Raw genomic sequence first — 22,558 nt, 5'->3', positions numbered from 1 at the left:
ATGCTGGCGTTTAGATGTGGAGTATTGGCCCCTTATTTGGGAAGCAGCCCAGTTTTCACAATGGAATGTAGGTCACAGCCAATGGCTGTCATTGTGAGGGATGAGTTGTGCCATTTTGTCATTGCGCAACATTTGGCTCATTTGTTGTCACACATCATTCTCTCACATGATTGTTTCATGGGTGTTCTGAGTGTCAGAGGGAATTTGCATATTCAGTGTTGTCATTGTTTAAGTACACTAGTGCATGCTCAGATCCACCCCACCATTCTCTTCCTTAGAGCTTTATTGTCACAATACCTCAGGACGTTCATCTAGGCTAGGTCCTGTCTAGTTTTCAAGGTGAGGAAAGAAAACCGTTCTGTAGTTGTAGTTTCTCCGTTACTGGCTAGTAGAGAGGACTCGGCTATGATGACAGCGACATGACAGGGCTAACAGATTAGAGCAATGGCGTTGTGGAATATGCTAGTGAATACACATTCAACCTTGCCTCTCTCTACCTAATGCCCTTGTGTAGTGGTAGGCCAAGTCTTTGCTTACTCCTAGTTTGTTTACATGAATCGTTGTTGATGCTAAGGCAGGATAACTACAAACTGCATTGATGTAGTTGTCTCACCAAGCTATCTTAAGATGAATGCACTGCTAAATAACAAATATGTAAATGTATGCTGAGTGTAGCCTGACTAGTCTCAGTGAAAACGGGTACAAGGGCAACTTTAAAACACCCCCAATGCTGTGTCTTCGAGCTAAAAATACATTCAGGTTGAGTGTTTCCCATGGGTCTTTTTCTGAGGTGGTCCAGAAAGTACCCCACACAAACATCTAGAGCTGTGAACAATTTTTATTTGAACTGAAAAATCAACAGAACCAAATGGTGTCCACCTAGCTACTTTAATAACGGTATGAGAAACACTTTAGGATTGTCCATCTTTCCAACAGTATCATGTTGCCTGCATTGAACCCTTCAAGCAGCAGCAGTGGTGGTGTCGTTCCGCTAGAGATTGATAGCTGTCTGACAGGCTCCTCATGTGATCCTCAGATCCTAGCTACAATATGACGGCACCGGCGTGTAGACGCCAAAGGCAAAGCTTTACTCTGTCATCATCGGCAGCTAGCAGCCTCTGGGCGCCATATGTACAGTACACTACATGTCATGGAGGGAGATCCATCCTTTTTGAAACTGGGATCCGCGGCCGAGGTACTGCAGGCGGTCCACAATTTTTATATATACAGTGCATTTGGAAAGTATTCAGACCCCTTGACTTTCTCAACATTGTTACTTTACATCCTTATTCTAAAATTGATTAAATAGTTTTTTCCCCCTCATTAATCTACACGCAATACTCCATAATGACAAAGCAAAAACAGGTTTTTAGATATTTACATAAGTATTCAGACCCTTTACTCAGTACTTTGTTGAATCATCTTTGGCAGTGATTACAGCCTCGAGTCTTGGTTATTGCGCTACAAGCTTGTACACATGTAGATGGGGAGTTTCTCCCATTCTTCTCAGCACATCCCTTCAAGCTCTGTCAGGTTGGATGGGGAGCGTCGCTGCACCGCTATTTTCAGGTCTCTCCAGAGATGTTAGTTTGGGTTTAATTTCGGGCTTGGTTGGGCCACTCAAGGACATTCAGAGACTTATCCCAAAGCCAATCCTGCGTTGTCTTGGCTGTGTACTTAGGGTTGTTGTCCTGTTGGAAGGTGAACCTCGCCCCAGTCTGAGGTCCTGAGCAGGTTTTCATTAAGGGTCTCTCTGTACTTTGCTCTGTTAATCTTTCCCTTTATCCTGGCCAGTCTCCCAGTCCCTGCCACTGAAAAACATCCCCACAGCATGATGTTGCCACCACCATGCTTCACCGTACGGATGGTGCCAGGTTTCCTCCAGACGTGATGCTTGGCATTCAGGCCAAAGAGTTCAATCTTGGATTCATTAGACCAGAGAATCTTGTTTCTCATGGTCTGAGAGTCCTTTAGGTGCCTTTTGGCAAACTCCAAGCGGGCTGTCATGTGCCTTTTAGTGAGGAGTGGCTTCCATCTGGCCACTCTACCATAAAGGCCTGATTGGTGGAGTGCTGCCGAGATGGTTGTCCTTCTGGAAGGTTCTCCCATTTCCACAGAGGAACTGGAGCTCTGTCAGAGTGACCATCGGGTTCTTGGTCACCTCCCTGACCAAGGCCCTTCTCCCCTGATTGCTCAGTTTGGCCAGGCGGCCAGCTCTAGAAAGAGTCTTGGTGGTTCCAAACTTCTTCCATTTAAGAATGATGGAGGCCACTGTGTTCTTGGGGACCTTCAATGCTGCATAAATGTTTTGGTACTCTTCCCCAGATCTGTTCCTCGACACAATCCTGTCTCGAAGCTCTACGGACAATTCCTTCGACCTCATGGCTTGATTTTTTTCTCTGACATGCACTGTCAACTGTGTGAGCTTATATAGACAGGTGTGTGCCTTTCGAAATCATGTCCAATCAATTGAATTTACCACAGGTGGACTCCAATCAACTTGTAGAAACATCTCAAGGAGGATCAATGGAAACAGGATGCACCTGAGCTCAATTTCTACATTGTAGACATCAAAACTATGAAATAACACATTTATTTATTTAACCTTTATTTAACTAGGCAAGTCAGTTAAGAACAAATTCTTATTCACAATGACTGTCTACCCCGGCCAAATCCTAACCCGGACGACGCTGGGCCAATTGTGCGATGCCCTATGGGACTCCCAATCACGGCCGGTTGTGATACAGCCTGGAATCGAACCAAGGTCTGTAGTGATGCCTCTTGCACTGAGATGCAGTGCCTTAGACCGCTGCGCCACTCGCGAGCCCTAGAAATATGGAATCATGTAGAATTTGAGAGAATGCCAAGAGTGTGCAAAGCTGTCATCAAGGCAGTGGCTACTTTGAAGAATGTCAAATATAAAATATTTTTTGAGTTAATAGTTTTGATGTCTTTTCTATTATTCTACAATGTAGAAAATAGTAAAATTAAGAAAAACCCTTGAAAGAGTGTGTTCCCAAGCTTTTGACTGGTACTGTATATATATACACACACATAGATGCATTTTGCCATGGAAAAATGCATAGAATTGGCTCTCAGCTCCATTCCAAACTGTGTAGAATTGCAGAAAATTTGCTTTACAACAGCAAAAAATATTCTAAGCTGCCAAGATACCTTTCTAGCTACAAGACTATATTAAGACCTCCCCGGTGGCACAGTGGTCTAAGGCACTAGAGATCCTGGTTCGAGTCCAGGCTCTTTCGCAGCCGGCCGCCACCAGGAGACCCATGGGGTGTCGCACAATTGGACCAGCATCGTCTGGGTTAGGGGAGGGTTTGGCCGACAGGGATGTTCTTGTCCAATGGCCCACTAGCGACTCCTGTGGCGGGTCGGGCGCAATGCATGCTGACATGGTCGCCAGGTGTACGGTGTTTCTTCCGACACATTTGTGCGGCTAGCTTCCGGTTTAAGAGGGCATTGTGTTAAGAAGCAGTGCGGTTTGGCTGGGTTGTGTTTCGAAGGACTCACAGCTCTCGACCTTCGCCTCTCCGGAGTCCGTACAGGAGTTGCAGCGATGAGACAAGACTGTATCTACAAATTGGATACCATGAAATTGGGGAGAAAAAGGGGTAAAAAAAAGTTTACTCTTCCTATTCCAATGAACTGTCGGGATGTCAAAACATCGAAACTGTCTACCAAATCTATTAATTGAAAAATGTTAATTACGTTTCCATTACCTTCCATTATCATTCACCTGATCAGACGAGACAAGACATGACTTGCTTTATATGATGAGGGTCCCTGTGTCGCCGCTTTGCCTGGGCTGGGGTCTCTGGGCAAGAAAAGTTTGAAAACCCCTGCCTTAACCTGCCCCTAACCTCTCAAACTCGCCAGCCCTAACCTTACGAATTTTTAAGGAGATTTACCTGCATTTTACCCTAGATCAGTTGTTAGGGGCACCCTCAAAGCAGGTTTTCCAGGGAATCGTTATGTCTTTGAAGGGGTAATTGAGTTTTTCACAGGTACTGAGTTTTTAAATGTGTGAGTGAGGCAGATGGTTGCACCATATGGGGAGAAATGTGTTATTACTTGAAGTAGTTCTGTTGCAGTGCTTCTTTTTTACCCACAAGTGAGGTGGAATGCTCAGCACTGACACTTCACCTAGCCAGTCTAGAATTATTATGTTCTACAGGCATCTAGTTAGGTCTACAATCTGGAATTGGGAGTTTGTTTATTCTAAAACTAATGTTGTCCTGGCAAGCTTGATGCTTGGAACGTGGAATTCACATCACAATGTACTGTAGGAGAGAGAGAGGAAGTCAGTGCACTCCATATGACTTGAGATATCAACGACAGTAAGCATTCTTTTTATTATCCCCCATACACAAACACGTAGTGTGGAGGAAGGCAGTGCCTAGCTAGCTCCTCGCTCACTGAGGCGTAGCCAATGTTTGACATAATGTTGGACCCGTATGGAGGCTAACTGGGAACATCAGTGTTGATAGATACGCAGAGCGGAGCCTGTCACAGAGCTCGCTTCGCCAGCGTCCATATGCTGCTCTGCTCAGTCGTGAAGCTGTGAAATTGGGTTGCTTCCCAACTATCCAGGAGACATCTCCCTCTCCTCCTTAAGGCGTATCCTGGTAGCTCTCAGATAGCTGTGCAGATGAAATAACTGTGTTATTACCAGGGTCAGATCTTCATGAAGCTCTTTATCCTTCTCCCCGTTATGCTGTGCTTGTCGGCTTTAGATTCAGTATAATTGGAGAATCCCCAGACCCTACTCACATATACAGTATGTAGCATGTATAGATAGAATCCCTGCAGCAACCATAAAGTACAGTGGTTCGTCCTTTAAAAGTTGCAGTGTACTGCCGCATAATTCTATGGCACGTTATTTGTGTGAACCACTGGTACCATTAACCATTAGTGCTAGTTTGATCACCAGAGGGCATCTTTGAGAAGCAGGTGGTAGCCTTCAATAGTGGCTGTACTAGAGAATTTAAAACCTTTTTTTGTAAGAACATAGTATATGGGACTGATTATAAGAAATGTTGCTTAATTTATTGGATTACTATTATGGTGTTTCTATTCCAAGAAAAACAAAAAACCCTCTGGGTTTCCATTAGGATGGAATGGAAATATGGCGCTGCACAACGTGACGGTCGGCAGTAGGCTACAGTACTGGGCTATTTAGCTAAAGAATCCCTTTGTCATGTGGGCACGAGGGAGACCGGGGTTCAATTCCCCGACAGGGAGGAAGGAGTAGGCTGTCCTTGTAAATAAGAATTTGTTCTTAACTGATTCCATATGTGTTATTTCATGGTTGTGATGTCTTAACTATTATTCTACAATGTTGAAAATAAAGAAAAATCCTGGAATGAGTAGGTGTGTCCAAACTTTTATCTGGTACTTGCTTAATTAATTGGATTAATATTATGGTGTTTCTACTCCAGAAAAAACGAAAAATCCCTTGGTTTTCTGTTAGGATGGAATGGACAATATGGTGCTGTACAGCGTGATGGTCGGCAATAGGCTACAGTACTGGGCTATTTACCTAAAGAATCCCCGTGTCGTGCGGGAACGTGGGAGACCTGGCTTCAATTCCCTGACGGGGAGGAAGGAGTAGGCTGTTCTTGCCATGACCAATATGACCAATTTATATATTGTCCTGCTCATAAAGGGTTTAATAATATATCTGTGAGAATATCCAACAGACTTTTATATAATTCTAAATGAATAATAATCGCTTTGTTTAAAAAAAATAACTATTTTGGAGATTTTGTTTTCAAATAACGTAAAATGAGCGAGGGGGAAAAAGGCCATTCTTGAACTTGGGGTGAGACATTGTTACTAATTTGTAAATAAAGCTAGTTTGTTATTTTTAATTATTTATTTCTGTTTTTAGAGGGAAAGAAACCAAAAACCTACAGTCATTTCATGGGTCTCCCAGTCGAGGTTGGCACAGGTATTGAACCAGCATCTGTAGCAACACAGCTTCCACTGCTATGCAGTGTCTTAGACCTTTGCACCACTCAGGCGCTGTACAACGTGACTGGTCGGGAGTGGCCTGCAGTACTACAGTAAGAGCAGAATTATCCTAACAAAATAAAATAATAAAAACCTTAGTGTAACATTAGTTTTAATGAGTAATACTGAAGTTGTGCACAATTATCACTTTCTATTTAGGATTATGTCGCCCATTCATTGTCAGTTAGTCACAGTAGGACCCAAAAGCATAATCAGTGCTCTAACTCCCCCTTGCGCTGGTCTGGAGCAATGAAGTGGTGACGCAGGGTACCGTACTAAACCACAAATGACCTCTTAAGTCCCGCAGCATAATCGCATAACGTTTAGTGGAGCAACCACTGTACCTACAGTAGGAATATAAACAGCATTGCTTTCCCCCAATATGGTGCAGCTGAGAGGCTTTTTTAAGGACACACACAGTACATAGGCCTAAACTCTAATATCTACTTTTACTGACCCAGGCTCTTAACAGACTGATCACCACTAGTAAATTTAAGGACCATATCATCAGTGAGACATTTCCTTTCTTGGGCCCATTGCTTACTAAATCAGCATGAAATGTAATGCCATTGGCTGTGTGATTGCGGAGAGAGGAAAGCTTGTTTTAAACGTCTGTGAGTGTTTTCATTCATTGTGAGTTGAAAGATGGCAGTTAATCTGCCTACTCCTTTAATTGTGTTCTGGTGGTAGGGCTCCTCCTAGACAAAATAAGGCAAGTGACCCAGAAGTAAAGCCATGACCACAGTTATTCCTCCTTCCTTTGGGCTCCTAACCCCCTTCCACCATTCCCCTCTCTCACCCCCTCTCCAGTTTCTTGAGTGGGAAGAAAGCCCTTCGTTCCGACAATAGACATTTGGGGCCATATGTTGGCTTGACATCGTCATCAGGTTCACAGCAGGTTACCTTAGTTAACTTTCACTCAAGTGGCTGATGGGATTTTCACCTGCAGCTCCTTGACTAGCTGGCTCAAAGTCTAGACGGCCTCTGAAGCAGGCCCCTGCAGCCCTTGCAGCCCCGGCCCTACAATGGCTGCCATTGTGGATGTTAAGTAGCGGCAGCTTCCTCCCGGCCAGTCGCTGCCTCCTCAGTCAGAAACTGGCGGCTGCTAAAACAATGTCTTTATCCCGAGGCCATACAGGCCGGGGCCTTAATCCGAACCACTACATACGGTGAAATAAATCTCTTAAAGATGAGAGAGAGAGGTAGGGAGAGTGGGAGAGAGAAAGAAGGGATTGCCAAGGCGAGGTTAGAGTGCAGCAGTTTAACCCCTGGCCAAGAAAGAGAGGGGAGAGAAGGGGAAGGGAGAAAGCAGGAACAAGAAGAGGCAGGCACTACAGGGCCCTTCATCTTGGTGTAGAGGAGAGGGATGCTGAGGGGTTTTCAACCTTTTCTTCTCACTACAGAACTGCTACTCTCCATATAGAATCTGTCCTCTAACAAGCAGGATTCCTATTCAATATAACATTCAATCAAACTGCTATCCAGTCGTTTCTGGGATTATGCAAAAACCAACAACAGCCTGCTCTGTGGGCAAATGTGTGTCATTCATTTAGAGATGAGTTATTGGTAAGACTTAACAATAGGTTTAGGCTTATATACTAGATTAATACTGTGCATATTTAATACTGTTTATGAATCCGTAGTATACCGCTATAACTCATTGGTTGAATGTATGTTTGATACATTTCAATCTTCAGTGTGTCTGTGTGTGCCAGGGTTTCTGTTAGGAAAATGTGGTGCCAGACAACATGACCGGGAAGGGTGTCCACCCACGGTGCTCAGAATGACAGAAATCACATTTAGATTATGGTAATTAATCTTAACAGAACATGCAGCTCATGTAATGAAGCGGCCAATAAAATGTAATTTTCAAACATGCGCAGGTGATAGCTGTTCCGTGTGTCGCAGAGATGAAAATCTCTTTTAGAAACTTAGAAAGAAGGGGACTGGCACGCAGGAATGTGTAATAGTTGTTTTTATTAAACCCAAATTACGGGATACAGTGTAAGGGCACGAAGAACAAACAAACACGTACACAAAACACAAACAAAAGAGTGAGGAGTACCTCGAATAAATACACAAGGCACAATGATTATCACATGGGACGAGACCCGTAATCATCTGCGCAATCCACAAGGGCACAAAAGCCCAAAACACACAGCACACGCACCAACGGACATTGTAACAATAATCGACAGCCCAATGGAAACCAAAGGGCACACTTATACAAGTACTTAACAGTGGGAACAGGGGACAGGTGTGCGTAATGAATGTTCCGGAGGGATCTGTGACAGGGACTCTAAAGATGCAACAACTAGGATGGGTTGCTAAAATGATTAGGATTGTGCCTTTGGCCTTCTGGGCAACGAAAGAAAGTTGATTTATGAAAATCAATAGAACAGGAAAGAAATGGTGTATGTGGGTCCAATAGCGAAGTAAATTTGAATTAATTGGCAAAATTATATAGTTACTCTCAAAATTATATAATTACTCAGAAATAAATCAAATAATGAAAAATATTTCACCAGAGAGCATGACTTAGCCACTAGGAATCGAGGATCATTAGCTTCTTTAAAAATATAGCTGTGGATTGTTTTAAATCACAAGCTCTTAGGCCTATTCCTTTTTGGGAATCCCGCAATTTGATCAGCGCACGTGGCAATAGGCCTAGCTGATTATTGAGTTGCAGCTGTTAGTGTAAAGCATCTAAAATAGGTTGTACGACAGTGTCTGGAGTAGAACTTTAACTGTTGTGACAAGAAGAAGGGGTGTGTGGTGAAGAAACAGTTTATAATAAAACTATAGTTCTTGACCGTAAGCTATTTGATATTTTTTTTTTTTTTTAAACAATCTCCCCCTCGATAATCACCAATACTCGGTGTGAAACAGGAATGGCCTATAGGCTATGAGTTCCATTCGCTTATTTCTTTAGCCGCCAATGGATCGTCACTGTTTATCAATGTGTCTATATAACAGAGGATGGTAATCTCACATTAGTTGACTTTTAACTTTTAGATTTGAATCATTTTACACTGAACAAAAATATAAATGCAACATGCAACTATTTCAAAGATTTTACTGATTTACAGTTCATATAGGGAAATTAGTCAATTCAAATACATTCATTAAGCCCTAATTATGCATTTCACATGACTGGGAATACAAAATAAAGTAGGGGCGTGGATCAGAAAACCAGTCAGTATCTGGTGTGACCACCATTTGGCTCATGCAGTGTGACACATCTCCTTCGTATAGAGTAGATCAGGCTGTTGATTGTGGCCTGTGGAATGTTGTTCCACTCCTCTTCAATGGCTGTGCAAAGTTTCTGGATATTGGCAGGAACTGGAACACACTGTCGTACACATCAATCCAGAGCATCTCAAACATGCTCAATGGGTGACATGTCTGGTGAGTATGCAGGCCATGTAAGAACTAGGACATTTTCAGCTTCCGGGAATTGTGTACAGATCCTTCCAACATGGGGCTGTGCATTATCATGCTGAAACATGAGGTGATGACGGCAGATGAATGGCACGATAATGGGCCTTAGGATGTCGTCACGGTATCTCTGCTGCCATTGATAAAATGCAATGTGTTCGTTGTCCATAGCTTATGCCTGCCCATACCATAACCCCACCATGGGGCACTCTGTTCATAACGTTGACATCAGCAAACCACTCGCCCACACGACGTCTGCTATCTGCCCGGTACAGTTGAAATCGGGATTCATCTGTGAAGAGCACACTTCTCCAGCGTGCCAGTGGCCATCAAAGGTGAGCATTTGCCAACTGAAGTCAGTTACGATGCTGAAATTGCAGTCAGGTCAAGACCCTGGTGAAGATGACAGGCACGCAGATGAGCTTCACTGAAAGGGTTCCTGACAGTTTGTGCAGAAATTCTTCAGTTGTGCAAAGCCACAGTTTTATCAGCTGTCCGGGTGGCTGGTCTCAGACGAACCCGCAGGTGAAGAAGCCATATGTGGAGGTCCTTGGCTGGCGTGGTTACACGTGGTCTGCGGTTTCTAAAACGACGTTGAAGGCGACTTATGGCAGTGAAATTAACATTAAATTCTCTTGCAACCGCTCTGGTCAACATTCCTGCAGTCAGCATGCCAATTGCACTCTTCCTCAAAACTTGAGACATCTGTGGCATTGTGTTGTGTGACAAAATTGCACATTTTAGTGGCCTTTTATTATCAACCAGCACAAGGTGCACCTGTGTAATGATCCTGTGTAATGATCCAGCCCCCGCGGAAATCTAATTAGCATAATACACGTGTCAATTGAGCCAGTAATACATTATCTGTTTTTTTTTTTGGTATTCGATGCCTTTCGATACACCATATCCGCTACGCTTCTGCATCTACGGTGAAAGATAACAGAACTAGAGCTGTGTTTGTCAGACCGTGAGACATCCCAAAAATCAGTCTTCTCACAAAATTGTCTTTAGTGTCCGAACGGTTTGGCCTACAAAACTACTATAACCCCTCTATAGAAAGATAAGACTCTCACGAACACGATGGTGTTCACTGTTTTGCGCTACGTCTTGGGACTCGTCTGAAGTCGGTACAGTTGAACTTCTGTGTATAGGGTCCGATCAGTTTGGGCTACACACTAATATGACTCTCACGAACACATACATGTCAGTTGTTCAGCTCTAGGACACATCACAAAACTCGTCTTTAGGTCCCCCGGTACCAGTTGAAAAAATTTATGGAAGTAAAGAGAGACTGTTTAGTGCCAAAAATAAGGTTAAATACATGTAATTTTTTTTTAGAATAATAAAAAAATAAATACACATATGTACAGTGGGGGGAAAAAAGTATTTGATCCCCTGCTGATTTTGTATGTTTTCCCACTGACAAAGAAATGATCAGTCTATAATTTTAATGTTAGGTTTATTTGAACAGTGAGAGACAGAATAACAACAAAAATATCAAGAAAAACATGTGTAAAAAAAAATTAAAATATGAAATTGATTTGCATTTTAATGAGGGAAATAAGTATTTGACCCCCTCTCAATCAGAAAGATTTCTGGCTCCCAGGTGTCTTTTATACAGGTAACGAGCTGAGATTAGGAGCACACTCTTAAAGGGAGTCCTCCTTATCTCAGCTTGTTACCTGTATAAAAGACACCTGTCCACAGAAGCAATCAATCAATCAGATTCCAAACTCTCCACCATGGCTAAGACCAAAGAGCTCTCCAAGGATGTCAGGGACAAGATTGTAGACCTACACAAGGCTGGAATGGGCTACAAGACCATCGCCAAGCAGCTTGGTGAGAAGGTGACAACATTTGGTGCAATTATTCGCAAATGGAAGAAACACAAAAGAACTGTCAATCTCCCTCGGCCTGGGGCTCCATGCAAGATCTCACCTCGTGGAGTTGCAATGATCATGAGAACGGTGAGGAATCAGCCCAGAACTACACGGGAGGATCTTGTCAATGATCTCAAGGCAGCTGGGACCATAGTCACCAAGAAAACAATTGGTAACACACTACGCCGTGAAGGACTGAAATCCTGCAGCGCTCGCAAGGTCCCCCTGCTAAAGAATACATATACATGCCCGTCTGAAGTTTGCCAATGAACATCTGAATGATTCAGAGGACAACTGGTGAAAGTGTTGTGGTCAGATGAGACCAAAATGGAGCTCTTTGGCGTCAACTCAACTCGCCGTGTTTGGAGGAGGAGGAATGCTGCCTATGACCCCAAGAACACCATCTCCACCGTCAAACATGGAGGTGGAAACATTATGCTTTGGCGGTGTTTTTCTGCTAAGGGGACAGGACAACTTCACCGCATCATTTGACGGGGCCATGTACTGTCAAATCCTGGGTGAGAACCTCCTTCCCTCAGCAAGGACATTGAAAATGGGTCGTGGATGGGTATTCCAGCATGACAATGACCCAAAACACACGGCCAAGGCAACAAAGGAGTGGCTCAAGAAGAAGCACATTAAGGTCCTGGAGTGGCTTAGCCAGTCTCCAGACCTTAATCCCATAGAAAATCTGTGGAGGGAGCTGAAGGTTCGAGTTGCCAAACGTCAGCCTCGAAACCTTAATGACTTGGAGAAGATCTGCAAAGAGGAGTGGGACAAAATCCCTCCTGAGATGTGTGCAAACCTGGTGGCCAACTACAAGAAACGTCTGACCTCTGTGATTGCCAACAAGGGTTTTGCCACCATGTACTAAGCCATGTTTTGCCGAGGGGTCAAATATTTATTTCCCTCATTAAAATGCAAATCATTTTATAACATTTTTGACCTTCGTTTTTCTGGATTTTTTGTTTTTATTCTGTCTCTCTCTGTTAAAATAAACCTACCATCAAAATTATAGACTGATCATTTCTTTGTAAATGGGCAAACAAACAAAATCAGCAGGGGATCAAATACTTTTTCCCCCCACTGTATGTATGTTTCCTGATCGTTCTTATCTCTCAGATATAGGACAGACACTTCAGAACAAACTTTGGGTGTTGTTCCATGTAGTTATTCAAAGCCTTTGTGTCGGCTAATTGCAGTAAGGCTAAATAAATGTTTTCATCAAATAATTGTTTTAATATTTTTTGATTCTTCAAGGGGTCTTTAAAATTAGCAAAATCTCGTTATGACCTTCTTAAAACAATTCCGTATAGCTTAGTAGACCCCTCCCCTCCTCTGGCTTAGACAGGGCTTAGACTGTTTCGTGCCAAAAAATAAGGGGTTAAATACATGTACATTTTAAATAATTCCTTATCTTTCTTATAGGGTAGGGCCATCTTCAGATTTCCATACCTTCATACCGTGCCTGTGCCATCCCGGGATATACGGTATTACCGGTAGTGCATACAAGGGGTGCTATTTTTTTTCAAACTTTAAAAAAAGCCCAAAAAACGTCACTTACCAGAATGCTAACTAAATGCTAAAAAGTACCAAGGAATTCTCATAGCGGATGCTAGGCAAATATTAATGAGCGCATCCAAAAATGTACTACTAAGACAGACAATGCAGTTTGGAGCACACACAAAACAAATATTAGGCGGCAGGGATCTTAATCCTGGAGGGGATTGTCTCTGCCACTGTTACCAAGCGAATGCTTAGTTCTGAATTCCATACTGTAATTAGATCAGCTGGCGCATGCTGCACTACAGTGAGTGACTCAAGGCTCCGGTTTCTGGTCGTTGTGTTCTTGTAAACGAACACCCCGTGACTGGGGACTACCTTAAGCTACACAATAATGTGACAGATTAAAGAAAAAACGCAATATTCTTTCTCCTAATGTATTGCACAAGTTGACTGCAGGTATTACTTAAAAAGTAGCTACAAATATTCACATTCATAAAAACAATTAAAATTAATAGTTTCAACGGTGTTGACGACATTGAAAAACCAGCATGTGGCTTTTTCCAAATAACCCGTTATACTGTATACCACCCAAGCCGATGTTCTTATATCGCTCAGATATAGGACAGACATTTCAGAACAAACTTCCTTTTGATTTTTTGAGGGGACTGTCTGTTGTTCCATGTAGTGAATCTGTTTATTAATTAGTTGTATGGGCTAATAGCAGTAAGGCAAATAATTTTGTAAGTATTTTTGGGGGGGGACAATTTAAGCGATCTTAAAATTCAAATAGCAAAAGGATCTTGTTATGACCTTAAAACAATTCCATATAGCTTAGAACCCCTCCCCTGGCTTAGACAGGGTTTATACTCTTATGGGTTAATCAGCTTCTTGATATGCCACACCAGTTAGGTGGATGGATTATTTTGGCAAAAAATAAATGCTCACTAACAGGGATGTAAACAAATTTGTGCGCAGAATTTGAGAGAAATAAGCTTTTTGTGCGTATTGAACATTTCTGGGATCTTTTATTTCAGCTCATGAAACATGGCACCAACACTACATGTTGCATTTATATTTTTGTTCAGTGTAATTCAGATTTGTATGATTAACGATGTGACAATGATTTTGAGAAACGTTATTGAAATGAAACTGTTCCATGACAATGCGCAAATTAAAATCATAACTGGTACGCAAAATAGTAGATATTATAGGATATTTGCAAGCATCCCCAAACTTGAAGTCTTTATATAATAATTGCCTCCACATTTCCATGGTCAGTTTTTGCTTATAGGCTACTTTGAAGCAAGGTAAGACATGCCAAATAATAGGAAATAAAACATTCAGGTTTCAAACTATTTAAGTATGTTTTCAAAATGCATGCTGCCTCCAGCTGACATTGTAAAGTTGTGGGTGACACGCTGATAGCCTGTTGATTGCCCTTAAATGTTTTTTTTTAACACAGGATTGCTTTTAGAATTGTTGCGCTTAGGCTTATAGATTCACATTTTACTCCAGCAGCAACCAGTTGAGGAGCTACAGGAGAAATCCCACTGAAAATAGGCTTTGTATGCTGTGCCCGTGGGATAGTTGTTGGATAAATAACATGATGTTACATGATGACTAACGAAAATGCACAGGTCAATTTAATTCAACAAATGACGCAAATGAACCTATAGAACGATAAGCATGACGGTCAAATGTATTTCCATCGACTGGTATTTCCATCAATGAATAAAAAGCATTATTTTGTGATGTGATTCTTTTTTTTCTTCTCCCCCTCCCTGTAATTTTGGCCGGCAACAGTTTTATTTATCGGCTTTTCATAATTATTTACCCCCGAAAGCCGGCTAACAGAAACCCTGGTGTGTGCCTGTATGATGCGTTTCTTCTTGTAGTTTGTCACCACTCAATTTTTAAACCTGACACCGTTTGTCACATAGAGACGTGGCTGACACTCACACAGTGTCTTAATGAAAAGCTAAAACATCACCGTTTGTACTGGTGATGATGGAAAATTAGTGCCCAGCTCCTACTGGGTTGCAGTTTACATCAGATAACTGGTTGTTTATATCGGGTTAGTTCTATAGATGTAAAGGGCTCCAACGGGCCGTGGCCCTCTTCCCGTGGTTATGGTTCCGTAACTGACACGCCACTCATTTTTAGCATACACATTTCAAAAACATGCTGGTTATTGTGGTTCCAAATGTTGAATAGGTACAAAAATCTCTGGGTTAACCATTAATTCAAAAGATTAGAAATCGCTTAAAATAAACTGCTATATGTAAAAACAACTCAAGGGTACAAGACTGTGTACATACCAAAGTGAGGGGGGCAAACAAACTACTCATCCAATACAGCGTTGAGGTCTGTATCGTCCAATCACAGAGCAGATACAAGTCAGACTTATAAGTTAATTATGTTTGCACTACAAACAGCTGGCTAACTTTGAAAACACCAGAAACCATGAGGCCAAAACACCAAGTTGGCTAGCTCTATATAGAGCAGATAAATAATAATAAGGACGAATATAAGTCATAATAGGAGCTGTCTAAGCTCTGTCGAACTAGATAATTGTTATCTTGTTATATATAGAGCTTTGGTTTGTAATTTAACCATTAGACTTTTTCTAATGTTTTAAAATTAAATCAAAGATGTTAATTTCCTTATACTTTCCTGGGGCGGCAGGGAGCCTAGTGGTTAGAGCGTTGGGTCAGTAACCGGAAGGTTGCTGGATCAAATCCCCGAGCTGACAAGATAAAAAATCTGTCTTTTTGTCCCTGAACAAGACAGTTAACCCACTGTTCCCTGGTAGGCCGTCATTGTAAATAAGAATTTCTTCTTAACTGACTTGCCTAGTTAAATATATAAAAAAAAGCAAAAAGCTCTGACTAAAATGGGTGCATTGTTGTGCTGTGTTTCCATGAGCATGATGTTGCTTTATGAGTTGTCATTTTTTACCTTGTCAGAATTACATGCATGAAAAAGACCAATTTCTGGCAGCAGAAACTCTAAGGTTAGTGTAGTTTTCGATGCTGTTTGAAACTGGGAACTGATGGTAAATACACAACTTCTTAAGAGGTTGAAACATTCATAATCGATGGGCACCAACCGATGGGCATCAACATAATAATTGTTTTGCAATCTCGGGAGAAAATATAACGTCTACGTTGCACAGTAATGTCGCTATCTCTAATATTTTATAACACCACGGGTTAAGAGGATTGCGAATCTAGTTCCCAAACCACTATTCAACAATCAGGTAAAAGCAGCTGTCAGCTCCACCCACTCCTATAACCCTTTTCTATTTCACACTCATTCATTTTTCACTTAATAGTTAACATCTCTGTTTCCCTCCGCTTGTTGCTTCTATCCTTTCTTTGAAGTGGTGTCAGCTGAGAGAGAAGCCTAATCCTTTCCACCCTTTACCTATTAAACATACGCACACGCACACACCCCTATCTCCCTTCACCACTCACCTATTAACCCCCTCTGGACCCCTTTTCAGCCCCTATCAAAGCGATGCGTATCGACTTTTAAAGACGGGCATCGGTGGGACGTCCAAACATTGATTTGCCACTGACCCTGGCTGCTGGTTGTCTGAGCTGCTGGGGGCTGACTGTGTGTTGCCTTGCCGCACAGCGCATGTCCCAGGTTAGCCACGCTTGAATCCCACAGGGATCAATGGACACACACACACACTCTGAGCCCCGCATTTTTTACACATATAGGCCTATATGCTGGAAAACACAAACACGCTGACATGCATGTGCACACGCACGTATACTCCTCAGTATGCTGAGGGATCAATGGCCACTCCTGAGCTTGCTGGCACTCCTGTGCCTGCCTTCACTAGGGGTGTAAATAGAGGAATAGTACCCAGTGATGATAGCTGATAGCTAGGTGATTTCAATTGTCACCTACAGGAGAAAGAGATAGGGACTATGTGTGTCTGTCACACACTGGAGATGAAATACGCTATAGGTTGTTTTCCCCTTGTCACTCACTGTCAGAGCCAACATGTTCTCACTAATGGAGTGGATATTTGTTTTGGGAGGAAGTGGGGTTGTTTTATTTTGGTGTGAATGGAGATGTGGAGTTGTGATGTGTACAGCAGCTTCTGTTAACACATCTTTATGGGGTCTGGCCTAGTTCAGGATATTGATAGGCTTGTTTTGATTACCGTTAGACTTCTGGTTTAGTTGTAGGACAATGACAAAGAGGAACTAGCGTAGTGTCTGTGTCTGTATTCCAGCATACGTTTGTGTGCCCATATTTATTTGTGTGTGTGTGTGTGAGCGCAAGGTCTGTTGTGATAACATTTGTCTTTCTACCTCAGCAGCAGGGGCTTGTGGGTGGGAAGGGGGCAGCGGGGATCTGCTTTACCCTCCAAACCTTCACCTTAACCCCTTCAGCCCCGTGGGCTCTAACACACGCCTGGCCTGGCTTACCACTACAATACAGCAGCAGGAGGGATGGGGGAAAGGGGGAGAGTCGGGCGATGAGAGGCAGAGCTGTACAGAGAAAATTGAGAGACTGGATGAAGGCGAGGGGGTTATGGAAAGGTAGAGAGAAGTGAGGGAGAGAGGGAATAGTGTGAGGGAAGGGAGTTAGGGAGAGTTATGGTCAGATGGAGAGAGAGTGGAAAGAGGCCCTCCCCTTTTCTCCCTTCATTCCTTCTCCTCTCTACTCCTCGCTCTCAATCTCCCTCTCCTTCTCTCTCTGTCTGGAAGTGGTTCCCATCCTCTCACCCATAAAATCAGCATAAAATTGCCCTAACTCTGGCGGCTCAGGGGGGGGGGGGGGGGATTGTATGTATTTGTGATGGAGTGTTTTATGTATTTGTGATGCAGGGGGGGGTATGGTGGGTGTATATTTTGGGATGGAGTTCCCTAGGGGAGCAGAAAGTGTCTTTGTCAGGGCCTTTTCAGAGGAGGCCCGTGAAATCACGCAACAGGATTATGGAAGGCATCTTTGATTCTGTCTACTCGCTCCTGTTGTCCTTTTCAGTGGGAAATATGGGGGTCTGTTTATTATGTGTCTATGTGTCCTTGCGAGAGGAAGATTATTGTTTAGTGTTCCAAAATTAAACTCTTGATGCCAACATGACTGCTGTTGAAGTTCTAAAGCCAAAACAGAGTTTTCTTAGCCCATTGAACCAGTTTACCGGACCCATATTAAAGTTGCAATCTGCAGTTCCTTCCTCCATTTTTGGACTTCTGAATGAATTAAATGTACCCATTGATTCTTGAAGAATATAACTAATTAAAGCCTCATGAGCTTAGTTCAATTGTCGTACCCAATTTGAACCCAAAATATACTCTTATTTCATGCCAATGTTGGTAAACAAACACTATATAGTAGAGGTCGACCGATTTTATGATTTTTCAACGCCGATACCGATTATTGGAGGCCCAAAAAAGCCGATAGCGATTAATTTTTATTTTTTTAAATTATTATTATTTTTTTATTCTTATTTTTTTATTTTGTATTTATTTGTAATAATGACAATTACAACAATACTGAATGAACACTTATTTTAACTTAATATAATACATCAATAAAATCAATTTAGCCTCAAATAAATAATGAAACGTGTTCAATTTGGTTTAAATAATGCAAAAACAAAGTGTTGGAGGAGAAAGTAAAAGTGCAATATGAGCCATGTAAGAAAGCTAATGTTTAAGTGCCTTGCTCAGAACATGGGAACATATGAAAGCTGGTGGTTTCTTTTAACATGAGTCTTCAATATTCCCAGGTAAGAAGTTTTAGGTTGTAGTTATTATAGGAATTAAAGGACTATTTCTCTCTATACGATTTGTATTTCATATACCTTTGACTATTGGATGTTCTTATAGACACTTTAGTATTGCCAGTGTAACAGTATAGCTTCCGTCCCTCTCCTCGCTCCTACCTGGGCTCAAACCAGGAACACATTGACAACAGCCACCCTCGAAGCAGCGTTACCCATGCAGAGCAAGGGGAACAACCACTCCCAAGTCTCAGAGCGAGTGACGTTTGAAATGCTATTAGCGCGCACCCGGCTAACTAGCTAGCCATTTCACATCGGTTACACCAGCCTAATCTTGGGAGTTGACAGGCTTGAATTCATAAACAGCGCAATGCATTGCGAAAGCTGCTGGCAAAACGCAGTAAAGTGCTGTTTGAATGAATGCTTACGAGCATGCTGGTGCCTACCACCACTCAGTCAGACTGCTCTATCAAATCATAGACGTAATTATAATATAATAAACACACAGAAATACGAGCCTTAGGTCATTAATATGGTCGAATCCGGAAACTATCATCTCGAAAACAAAACGTCTTTTTCTTTCAGTGAAATACAGAACCGGTCCGTATTTTATCTAACGGTGGCATCCCTAAGTCTAAATATTCCTGTTACATTGCACAACCTTCAATGGTATGTCATAATTACGTAAAATTCTGGCAAATTAGTTCGCGACGAGCCAGGCAATGAACACAAGAGCAGTGACACAATTTCATGTTAGCAGGCAATAGTAACTAAATATGCAGGTTTAAAAATATATACTTGTGTATTGATTTTAAAGAAAGGCATTGATGTTTATGATTAGGTACATTGGTGCAACGACAGTGCTTTTTTCGCAAATGTGCTTGTTAAATCACCCGTTTGTCGAAGTAGGCTGTGATTCGATGAGAAATTAACAGGCACCGCATCGATTATATGCAACACAGGACACGTTAGATAAACTAGTAATATCATCAACCATGTGTAGTTAACTACTGATTATGTTAAGATTGATAGTTTTTTTATAAGATAAGTTTAATGCTAGCTAGCAACTTACCTTGGCTTCTTGCTGCCCTCGCGTAACAGGTAGTCAACCTGCCATGCAGGCTCCTCGTGGAGTGCAATGTAAGGCAGGTGGTTAGAGCGTTGGACTAGTAACCAGAAGGTTGCAAAAAACGAATCCCCCCTGAACAAGGCAGTTAACCCCCGTTCCTAGGCCGTCATTGAAAATAAGAATGTGTTCTTAATCAGACTTCCCTAGTTAAATAAAGGTGTACAAAAATACCGATTACCGATTGTTATGAAAACTTGATATTGGCCCTAATTAATCGGCCATTCCGATTAATCGGTCGACCTCTACTATATAGCCTCAAAACATGGTTAAAACTATAATTTTGATATCATGGATGGCCAGTCATTGCATCCATAGCTCTATGAATTTGAGTGGTTACATTTCTCCAGCCCTATCCCTCAGCTTTTCACCTAAACAGTGGTGGGGATTTTGAATTGTTATTGTTTTAACTGCTGATTGCCGATTTAAGGTATTTTCTGGACTAAAAAACAGTTCTTAGTCTGTTGCTGTGGTCTGGAGCCCTAACATTGTGGTGAACTATGTTTACCAGAAGCCCCTCTGATAGTGACACTACGGCTGTGAGCTTTTCCTCATGTAGACTTTGTGCTAGACCTGGGGAGCGTTTAGCAGGACGCAATGTTTTGGATTGTTCAGATAGAAATTGGCTTTGTAGACAAGCATGCCTCTTTGACATGAAGAATAAGGAATCAAGTCGGCTCTATTCGTGCTATTTCTATCTGCAATGTTTGACAACATTTGGCTATTGAACTAGCCCTGGTGATATAAAAAGTATTTGTTTGCGTTTCAATGCTTTCGAAGAGCTTGAGATGGCTAACCGAGCAATGTGGGGTGGGTTTTGAACTTTTGGAATGATTCCTTTGTCATCATCTCTACCATGATGTAGTCAAGGCTAGGTCTAGGCCTCTCTGTAGGTCCATATGTGTTGTAACACTGTAGGCCTAATTACTGCACCTACTACGTAGTACATCTGAAGCAAGATGGCGTCGATAGAGAGAGTCGCCTCACTTCTAGTCCTTAAGACATTATGCAGTATTTAGTTTTTTATGTATTATTTCTTACATTGTTAGCCCAGAAAATCTTAAGTGTTATTACATACAGCCGGGAAGAACTATTGGATATCAGAGCGACGTGAACTTATCAACATTACGACCAGGAATACGACTTTCCTGAAGGGGATCCTTTGTTCGCACCACCACCCAGGGAATTTGATCTGATCCCAGAGGCCGACCCAAAACAAAGTTGCCGCAGAAGAGGTAGACGGAGCGGCCTCCAGGTCAGACTCCGGATGTGTGCACACCACCCACCGCTTCCGAGTATATTACTCTCCAATGTCCAGTCTCTAGATAGACAAAATTATGGCAAGGGTTTATTTCACTAGAGACATCAGGAATTGTAACATACTGTTTCACAGAAACATGGCTCTCGGGATGTGTTGTTGGAGTCGGGAACAGCCTTGGGATTCTTTATGCGTCGCGCCAACAGAAATAAACATCTCTCTGGGAAGAAGAAGGGCGGGAGGGTATGCTTCATGATTTAATGACTCGCAGTGTAATTGTAACAACATACAGGAACTCAAGTCCTTTTGTTCACCTGACCTAGAATTTCTCACAATCAAATGCCGACCGTATTATCTCCGAAAAGAATTCTCTTCAGTTATTGTCACAGCCGTGTATATCCGCCCTCAAGCCGATACCACGACGTCCCTCAAGGAACTTCACTGGACTCTATGCAAACTGGAAACCATATATCCTGAGGCTGCATTTATTGTAGCTGGGGATTTTAACAAAGCAAATTTGAGAACAAGGCTACCTAAATTCTATCAGCATATTAATTGTAGTACTCGTGCGGGCAGTATACTGGATAACTGCTACTCTAACTTGCGCGGTGCATACAAGGCCCTCCCTCGCCCTCCCTTTGGCAAATCTGACCACGACTCCATTTTGCTCCTCCCGTCCTATAGGCAGAAACTCAAACAGGATGTACCCGTGAACCACGAGAACCATTCAACGCTGGTCTGACCAATCGGAATCCACACTTCAGATTTTGTTTTGATCACGCGGACTGGGACATGTTCCGGGCAGCCTCAGAGAATAATATTGATGTATACGCTGATTCGGTGAGTGAGTTTATAAGGGAATGCATTGAAGATGTTGTACCTACTGTGACTATTAAAACCTACACTAACCAGAAACTGGATATATGGTGGCATTTGCGCAAATTTGGCCGAATATAAACAGTGAAGTTATTCCCTCCGCAATCAAACAAGCAAAATGTCAGTATAGGGACAAATTGGAGTCGCAATTCAACGGCTCAGACATGAGACGTATGTGGCAGGGTCTACAGGCACGGACTACAAAAAGAGAACCAGCCACGTCACGGACACCGACGTCCTGCTTCCAGACAAACTAAACACCTTCTTTGACCGCTACCAAGGACTGTGGGCTCTCCTTCTCCGTGGTCGACGTGAGTAAGACATTTAAATGCGTTAACCCTCGCAAGGCTGCTGGCCCAGACGACATCCCTACCGTGTCAGACCAGCTGGCTGGTGTGTTTACGGACATATTCAATCTCTCCCTATCCCAGTCTGCTTCTCCACATGTTTCAAGATGGCCACCATTCTGTACCCAAGAAGGCAAAGGTAACTGAACTAAATGACTATCGCCCCTAGCACTCACTTCTGTCATCATGAAGTGCTTTGAGAGACTAGTCAAGGATTATATCACCTCCAACTTACCTGCCACCTTAGACCCACTTCAATTTGCATACCGCCCCAATAGGTCCACAGAGGATGCATTTGCCATCACACTGCACAATGCCCTATCCCACCTGGACAAGAGGAATACCTAT

At 42.5% G+C, this 22,558-nt stretch overlaps 1 protein-coding gene across 3 annotated transcripts in view; it reads left to right on the top strand.

Moving 5' to 3' along the window:
• The window catches only part of LOC106583933 (DENN domain-containing protein 1B), a 202,658-nt gene that overhangs the window by 44,638 nt on the left and 135,462 nt on the right, over positions 1-22,558 (top strand). The window lies entirely within an intron of this gene.

This window comes from Salmo salar, chromosome 23 (assembly GCF_965601325.2).
Source record: "Salmo salar chromosome 23, fSalSal1, whole genome shotgun sequence".
Taxonomy (NCBI): domain Eukaryota; kingdom Metazoa; phylum Chordata; class Actinopteri; order Salmoniformes; family Salmonidae; genus Salmo; species Salmo salar.
This window is presented reverse-complemented; position numbering and strand designations above follow the sequence as displayed.